The sequence below is a fragment of the Sapajus apella genome, unplaced genomic scaffold (genome assembly GCF_009761245.1).
Source record: "Sapajus apella isolate SASKATOON/1434 unplaced genomic scaffold, GSC_monkey_1.0 scaffold63, whole genome shotgun sequence".
In the NCBI taxonomy this organism is placed as follows: Eukaryota; Metazoa; Chordata; class Mammalia; order Primates; family Cebidae; genus Sapajus; species Sapajus apella.
Genome location: NW_022437003.1, coordinates 6008988 through 6017083, shown reverse-complemented (window position 1 = coordinate 6017083; position 8096 = coordinate 6008988). Strand labels below are relative to the sequence as shown.

Below are 8096 nucleotides of genomic sequence, written 5' to 3'. Positions count from 1 at the left end.
TTTCCATTTTGATTAGTTTTTCTTTAAAAAAAAAAACAAATCTCTGCATAGATGCTATTTTCTAGAATGCTTATTAATTTACCTTTAACGGGCTGGGCCCTATGACTTATTCCTGTAGTTCCAGCACTTCAGGAGGGTGAGGTGAGCCAATTACTTGAGCCCCAGAGTTCCAGACCACCCTTGACAAATGGCAAAACTACAAAACATACAAAAAATTAACCGGGTGTGGTGGCGCATGCCAATAGTCCCAGGTACTCTGGAGGCTGAAGTGGGAGGATTGCCTGAGCCCAGGAGGTTGAGGCTTCAGTGAGCCAAGATTTCACCACTACACTCCTGCCTGGGTGACAGAGCAAAACCCTGTCTCCAAAAAAAAAAAATATTACTTTCAACTTTTTGATCTATGAACCATCTGGAATTAATTTTTGTGCATGGTGTGACATATGGATAAAACTTACGTTTTTTCCGTGTAGATGTTCTATGAGCCTAATGCTGTTTATTGAAAAGGCCATCTTTTTTTCACTGTAGCATAGTGGTTTCTCTTTATAAACTGATTATTGCATGTTTTGGTCTATTTCTTTATTAATATTCTTTATTAATATTTATTCAATTGATCTATTTAGGTATCCTTATAATAATACCATGCTGCCTGAATCATTATAGCTTTATAGTAAGTCACAAGATTTCAGAGTAAGATTTCTAACTTTGTTCCGTTTCTTCAAAATGATCTTGGCTGTTTTTTCCTTTCTTTTTTTTTTTTTGAGATAGAGTTTCATTCCTGTTTCCCAGGCTGGAGTCCAATGGTGAGATCTCAGTTTCCTGCAACCTTTGCCGCCCAGATTTAAGCAATTCTCCTACCTCAGCCTCCCCAGTAGCTGGGAATATAGGCACCCACCACCATGCCTGGCTAATTTGTTGCATTTTTAGTAGAGATGGGGTTTCACCATGTTGGCCAGGCTGGTTGCAAACTCCTGATCTCAGGTGACCCACCCACCTTGGCATCCCAAAGTGTTGGGATTACAGGCGTGAGCCCCCGTGCCCAGCCTGTCTTGGCTATGTTCTGACGTTATAAGTTGTACTCAAATTTTAGGATAGGTTTACCAACCTTCCCAAAACTAATCAGATATTAATTTTGATTGTTTTGCATTTATGCCTCAATTTTTAAAAGTTTATCTTTAAAATAGGAAGCCTTTCAATCTACGAGTGTGTTGCATTCCTTCATTTATTAATGTGTCTGTTTTCTCTCATAATGTCTTGTATCAGATGTGATCAAACTCTGATCCTCATTTTGTCACAGCTGACTGTAGTCTCAGGGACCTCTCCTGCCCACCTTATTTCCTGCCATTCCCTGTCATCTGTGCATCTTTCCAAATTCTTTGAATTTCATACCATGTCTAGAATACAAAAGACTATTTCTTACTTCATTGCCTTTGTTTGACTTTTTTTCTGTTTCTAGAAATTTTTCTTCTCTTCTGTGTCTTGCAATTTCCTAGTAATAGTTGAAAACAAAGCTCAACTCCAACTATCTCTATTAAATCTTCCCTTGCAGAGTAAATTATATTGTGCTATGTGGATTGATAATACTTTTTCATATCACTGTATTTAATTCATATCACTTTCTTCCACTAAATGAACTCCTCAAGGGGCAAGGCCTGCATTTCATTTGCCTTTGTGCCACCAGTACCTTGCACAATTCTTAGCTGAGCAAGAGTTCCACTAGGCCAGGTACAGTGACTTAATGCCTGTAATCTCAACACTTGGGAGGCTGAGGCAGGAGGATTGCTTGAGCCCAGGCATTCAAGACTAGCCTGGGCAACATGGCAAGACCCTGTTTCCACCAAAAAAATTTTTTTAAAAAATTAGTTGGGTGTGGTGTCATATACCTATGGTCCCAACTTCTTGGGAGACTGAGGCAGGAGGATTGCTTGAGCCCAGGGGGTCAAGGCTGCTGTTGCATTCCACTACATTCTAGCCTGGGTAGCAGAGTGACATCTTCTAAAAAAAAAAAAAAATCGACTATTGTCTACTGAATGAATGAATATGTCCTCATTAGCTAATCTGAACCAATTTATGTACTCAGGCACACTAAAGTAGAAAGAACTTTATATAACTTTCAAGTTTCACAATGTCTCAGGGTTACCTGGTATTTGAAATAAACTAAGTGAAAATATAACAAATATACCTTAAAACCCACATCTCAAGAAAAATTTAAGAAACTTCCTATTGCTGTGTTCTGAATTTTTCTTGTAATTAGTCATGCTTATTGTGTATTCCACAGAATGACTACATCAGGATCATGTGCAGTGATATATCAGATACCCTGGCCTCAAATCTGAACTCAGGACTTCCATCATTAAACAAGGGCTTGAGAGTATGCATTTCTTACAAGTGTCTGAGATAATACTCATCCACATTGTCTTAGAGATTCATGGGCCTAGAAATAGCCTTTTGGATCATTCTTTTAAATGAAAGATAGATCTTCAAGGAGAACTATCCTTTCAGGATTATGGCTTTAGAATCTCTCCCTGGCTTTCATTCCCTCTGAGAGGAGTCAGAGTAGTCTGAAATTAGGCTTCCAGAATTAGAGTAGTCTGAAGGCTTTAGTAGCAGGCTGTTTCAGTTAAAAACAGAGTATACGTAAGAATCTAATACTATCAAAGATAAGGATAAAGGGAAGCCTAAGGAGAACTGTGTCCTATTACTATTACGGAAATCCTCCATATTGGATGCCAATTCAGGTCAAAGTTGATTGACTCCTTAGTTCCTGTCCATCCTACTTTCACCATTGTGTCTCTACCTGTGGTGACATGGACCTGGACCAGAAACTAACACTTACAATTCTATTTCTGTTCTAAGAACGCTTAAAGAGCAGTCCCTGAGGGTCAGGATTGGCCTTTCATGGTAGTCCACGTAAAAGGCAAAAGAAGCAGTAAGTGGGTTATTTCTTCCCCACCCAGGGCACCATGGCCATCTGGATTGTGGATTGCAGGTAGGGGTGTGTGTGTGTGTGTGTGTGTGTGTGTGTGTGTGTGTGTGTATGTATTTTCTAGAGTGAAAATACTGATTTCTTGTCCCCCTTTTCCCTTCAACAATCTAAGCCATTTTATTCTACCCAGGAGCTTTGTAATGAAAAAGGTCCCTTGTGTTTTGATGAAATCCAATGAGTTAATGACAGAAGGTCAGTTTGTAACACTAAAATGCCAACATGCAGGGAAATGGAGGGAACTCAGATGGTTTATAGGTTAGCAAAGTCGGAACTAAGTAAAAACCCTTTAAACTCCTAGGCAGAATACAAACCAGAAGAATGTTTCAGCATCACTTATTTACGATTAGAATGTTTGTATTTCTTCATTATAAATATCTTTCCACATTCACTTTGGCTGCCTGAAGTTTGTGTGTTCAGAGACAGGTGAGTAACAGCATTGAGAGAGAAAAGTGTTCTGCATTTGGAATCAAAGTGTTCAATTATTGGGAGAATGTAGTCCCCGGGACATATGCTGAGGCAATAAGGGCTGGTCCATTTCCAGATGGAGCTTTTGCACCAAAACCACAGAAGGATTGTGAATTTGATTTCTTATCTAACAAAGCTTCATTTCAAATACAGCTGCCTGAGGATTCTGTTCCAAAACAGATTTACAAGAGAGCCAACAAAGACTGTGTAAAAATGGTTCTAAGCAAAGATCATATAATAAATAAATAAATAACAATCTGTACTATCTATAGACTACCATAATTAGCACTAAGTCAGATTACTTAATAATTCCATATCAATGCTTCCATTGCTATTTGAGGAAAGATACTGAGCAAAAAAAAAAAAAAAAAAAATGACAGTGCTTCATTTTTTTGATGTGACCTGGGGACAGGTCACACCAAAATGTCGGTATTAACATGATGCTTCCTTGAAACTTTTCTAATGTTGGAGCATGTTAAGCTTTAGAAAAATGGTGATAAGTAACATGGACCTACACTTCCCAGTAATATTCAAAATATCTTCTGAAATTAGCAAGTGTTAAAGAGTCTTGAGCATGAAGGGTATAGGCTTACCCAACACCAACTGCACAGTTGAATGTGCCTAAAATGTGGCATATATCAGTGGTATCCATTTCTAGTAAAGGAATAGAGACCCCAGGGCTTATAGAATCATGAATTGCCCACAGCCAATTCCAGGACAAAATTTACTCACATGGAATGATATTAATATTTGCTCAGAGTAGACTATTAGTTCTCAAAATATTGTGAAAGCAAACATGTCAGAAACAGTAGAGGCAATTCTCTGATCACTGACACAGTGTTCATCTTACTAAAGGTATGATAGAACCTGAAATTAATTTTGTTAATTTCATATGTGAAACAAAGATGAGGTGTCTAATATGAGTCCCAGCTGCAGTGAGTTGAGATATAAGGCGGCATAATGAATCATTTGATGCCTAATGTACATCATAATCACTGTATCACTGGCAGGGCACAGGCGTTGTCTCTCAACCCAGGTAGCACATGCTGGGGAGCTTTAAAAAATATTGATGCCTGAGGTTGTCCTCTCTCATTCTTTTCAATACATCTGGGGTATGCCCCAGGCATCAGTATTTTTTTAAAGCTCCCTCAGGTGATTATAATGTACTACCGAGGCCATGTGTCACTAATCACTGGTGTAGGGTATCATTTCTCAACTTTGTACTTGTTAAAATCACCTGAGAAACTTTCTAAATATTCTGCTGTAGTCTGGGCCCCATGTCAGACCACATAAATCAGAATGAGAAACTTCTAGATATAGGATTAAAAAAAATAAAAATGTCTAGGTCACTGTATTTTGCAACCAGAGTTGGGAATTACACACAGGGTTGGCTTTCTCACAAAGCAAGTTAAATGCATTTTAGTAGCTTTTTTTAAAAAAAATTCTTGTCTGTAAAAACACATTATCTTGATTGTCAGGACTCTATCATATATATGTATACATGTTCATTCATGCACACATGCTCATGATAGGATTGCATTGAACTTGAATATTTGTATCAGAATTTCAACATCAGAAAAATACTGCCAGAAAAGGCACTGGAGTTTTTTTTCTTTCTAATTTGTAAAACCAGGACAGATGATTCTCATCTCAGGTTCTGCGAGTAGAAAATCTTTCCTCCAGGAGATACTGTCATTCAGCTGTTCAAATCCTAATGTGCTTGAAAATTGCTGATGTGCTAGATACTTTTTTCTTTCCAAAGGAGTTGGTTATGAAACATCTAAAAATGAAGCATGAAACAAAAGAGAGAATTAACTTATAATTGCTCTGTTGAAACATTTAGTGCCGATCTTGGCAGATTGGTGAATCCATTTGCAAATCTCAAAATTTAGGAGTCAGCAGTTCTTAGGTGTACAGAGTCATTAAACTCAAGGATTATGTCATTGTATTTGCAAATGCCAAGTGTGTTTTGAACAAATGAAAGATTGAATAAAAGATCATTAATTAATACTATATGTACCAAACATATCACTAGGTGCTCTTAAAAATTTTTACTCGTATAATGCTGATAAAATTTCTGTGATTCAGAATTTTTATTATGCATGTTTTTTTAAATTAAGAAAATGGAAGCTGTTAGAAGTTAAGGAACTTTCTCAATATCACACCGCTACAAAGTATCTGAGATTGGTTTGATCTCAGGTTATCCGCCCCATTGAAGGACCAGTTTTCATTTATATGTCTAATAAGGTTTTTCTTCTCTGTATTTCCTCTCTCTATGTATAACTAACATTTATGAATGGCCTTCTATACCACTGTTCATCTGGTAATAAATGCACAATATGGTCTCCATTAACCAAAACTCAAGGGATTGTGACCTTCTGCTGGTGTCAATCCCTTTGCTGTTCCAGTTTCTGTTAGATCATCCTAAAATGTATCATTTTTAAATTTTGCCTTAGTAGGTACAGGACAGGGAATAAGATTTCTACTTCGATGATCTATTGCTTTTCAGAGCCCTTTGGGAAAAATCCGGTACCACTGTAAACATAGAAAAAGATAAATTTTTTCAGGTCATTTTTGAGTTCCTCCTAAAAGCAATGTTCAGAAAAATATTAAGTTAATGAAAACATCATACAATATTTTATTGAGAGCAGAGGCCAAATGTTTAATTTTATGTATCTTCAGTACCTAGAAACATTCCTTCCATCCAGCAGGCAATTGGCAGATTGCTGTGGCAAGGATAGCAATAGAGATTTGAAGCTTTCTAATATTACCTACCTATACCACCTGTTTCTCTAATTCTGTGTTGTTGTTTTAATCTCAGATATGCACAAGCATAGACACACAACATTATGGAGGGAAAATAAAACCTCTTGTGGAAGACTTTTACGTTTGAAGAGAAAATTTCATTCTTCAAGAATGCTTGTATATTCAAAGGCTTTAAAAATAATACTTTTAAGTCTGGGGTAAAGGATGCTCAAGGTGTTCATCTGGAAACAGCTGGACATTCTTAGAAAATGCGTCTTTAGTTATCCCTAGTCATTCCCACTATATTAGTTTCCTATTGCGCTGTAACAAATTACCACAAGCAGTGATGTAAAACAACACAATTTTATTATCTTACGGTCCGTAGGTTCAGAAGTCTGCCACAGTTCTTACTGATCTAAAATCAATGTGTTGACAGGGTTACAGGCCTTTCTGGAGGCTTCTTGAGAAAGAATCTGATTCCTTGCATTTTTTAGCTTCTAAAGAATATCTGCATTTTTTGGTGAGTGGTCCCTTCCTCAATTTTCAAAGTCATCAACAGTACATTTCCCTAGTATTTCTTCCATTCTCACATGTCTCTCTCAACTCAACCAGGAAAGGTGACTAGGCTTGGCCCAGCTGGACACTTTAGGGTAAGTTTTTCATCTCAGGGACCTTAACTTACCTGGAAAAAAGAGCCTTGCAGCTTAAGGTAACACATCCACAGGTTTCAGGAATTAGAAAAGAGGACAATATTCTGGGGGGAAAAGACATTATTTTGCCTACCACAACCACTCTTTTTCCAATGTCCTGTAGCCTTCTCTCTCTTCTAATATCTTCAGATTTTTTTGTGGTGCTATGGGGAAACTAGATGTTTCCTGCAGCCCAAAGTAGCATTATTGGTAAAAGGAATTCTGAGATCTGAAAAATCTCTTAGTGATTTTGGAGGTGGGAAATTCTGGTGCATTTGAAGGTTGAAAAGCATCTCAAAGATAGATTCATTTTAACAACCAAAAGGATAGAAGAAAAGACTGGAACAGAAAGCAGGATGTGAACTAACTATTTATTAGCATTGGACATGTGTCATCAGCCTCCCTGAAAGGGGAGGAAGCAAGGGTAAAACCTTCTCCAATAAATGCATCTTGTCAAGGACGCTGCCCTTAACTGCAAAGGCTGAAGGGGAAGAGCAGCTCATTTCCTTTTGTAGATGGTGGGATATTATTCCGTGGTGGTCCTCAACTCTTCCAATACCTATAAGACTTCTCTCCAATAAACTAGAGTGAAGTGAAAAGATATTTAAGTTAAACAAAAAAAAGACACTTAAGTTAAACAAAAACCAAATCTCTCTTTTCTCCTTCATGTTCATCTTCTTTCCAAGCCACACCTGTAAAGGTACAAGAATCCACTGTGTTCTGTAGTAATTGACATCAAAGCAGACCTAGATTTGGAGAGAGAATAGAATTAAGTGGGCAAGTAACAAGTCCCTTTTAAGTGTCAGACTCTCTCCCTCTTTTTTATTCCTTTTGATACTGAATTAATATTGGTAAACTTTTGGAGAGAATCTCAGAATGAGTAACAGTGAGAAGTAGCAGTGAGAGATTTGAATGTATTCTCTGTCTCCAAAGCCCGGTTTTTGTTATTTTTTTTCTTCTCAAAACTGGGCAGAAGAGCAAGCATTGGCTGATATTTTATAATATTGATTGAAATTAAGAGGTAGGCAACAATGAAGAATTACTAGTTTCTTGTAATGTTTTTAAAATTTTAAGAATAGTATTTGGGCATAGAATATAATAAATGGGTGCTATTAATATATATAGTCTTGATTTAAATTATTGTTAAAGCTTTTTTTTTCTGCTCATTAGAAAAGCAGCCACAGTATGTACACATTAATCTATTTCTCACTCAG

At 37.1% G+C, this 8096-nt stretch overlaps 1 long non-coding RNA gene across 1 annotated transcript; it reads right to left on the bottom strand.

Moving 5' to 3' along the window:
* Window positions 1-5034: 5034 nt before the first annotated feature.
* LOC116529743 lies at window positions 5035-7660 on the bottom strand. The gene is made up of 2 exons (XR_004259649.1): window positions 6876-7660; window positions 5035-5228 (listed from the first exon to the last, which is right to left on the bottom strand). It is a non-coding gene; the product is annotated as an uncharacterized LOC116529743 (long non-coding RNA).
* Window positions 7661-8096: the final 436 nt, after the last annotated feature.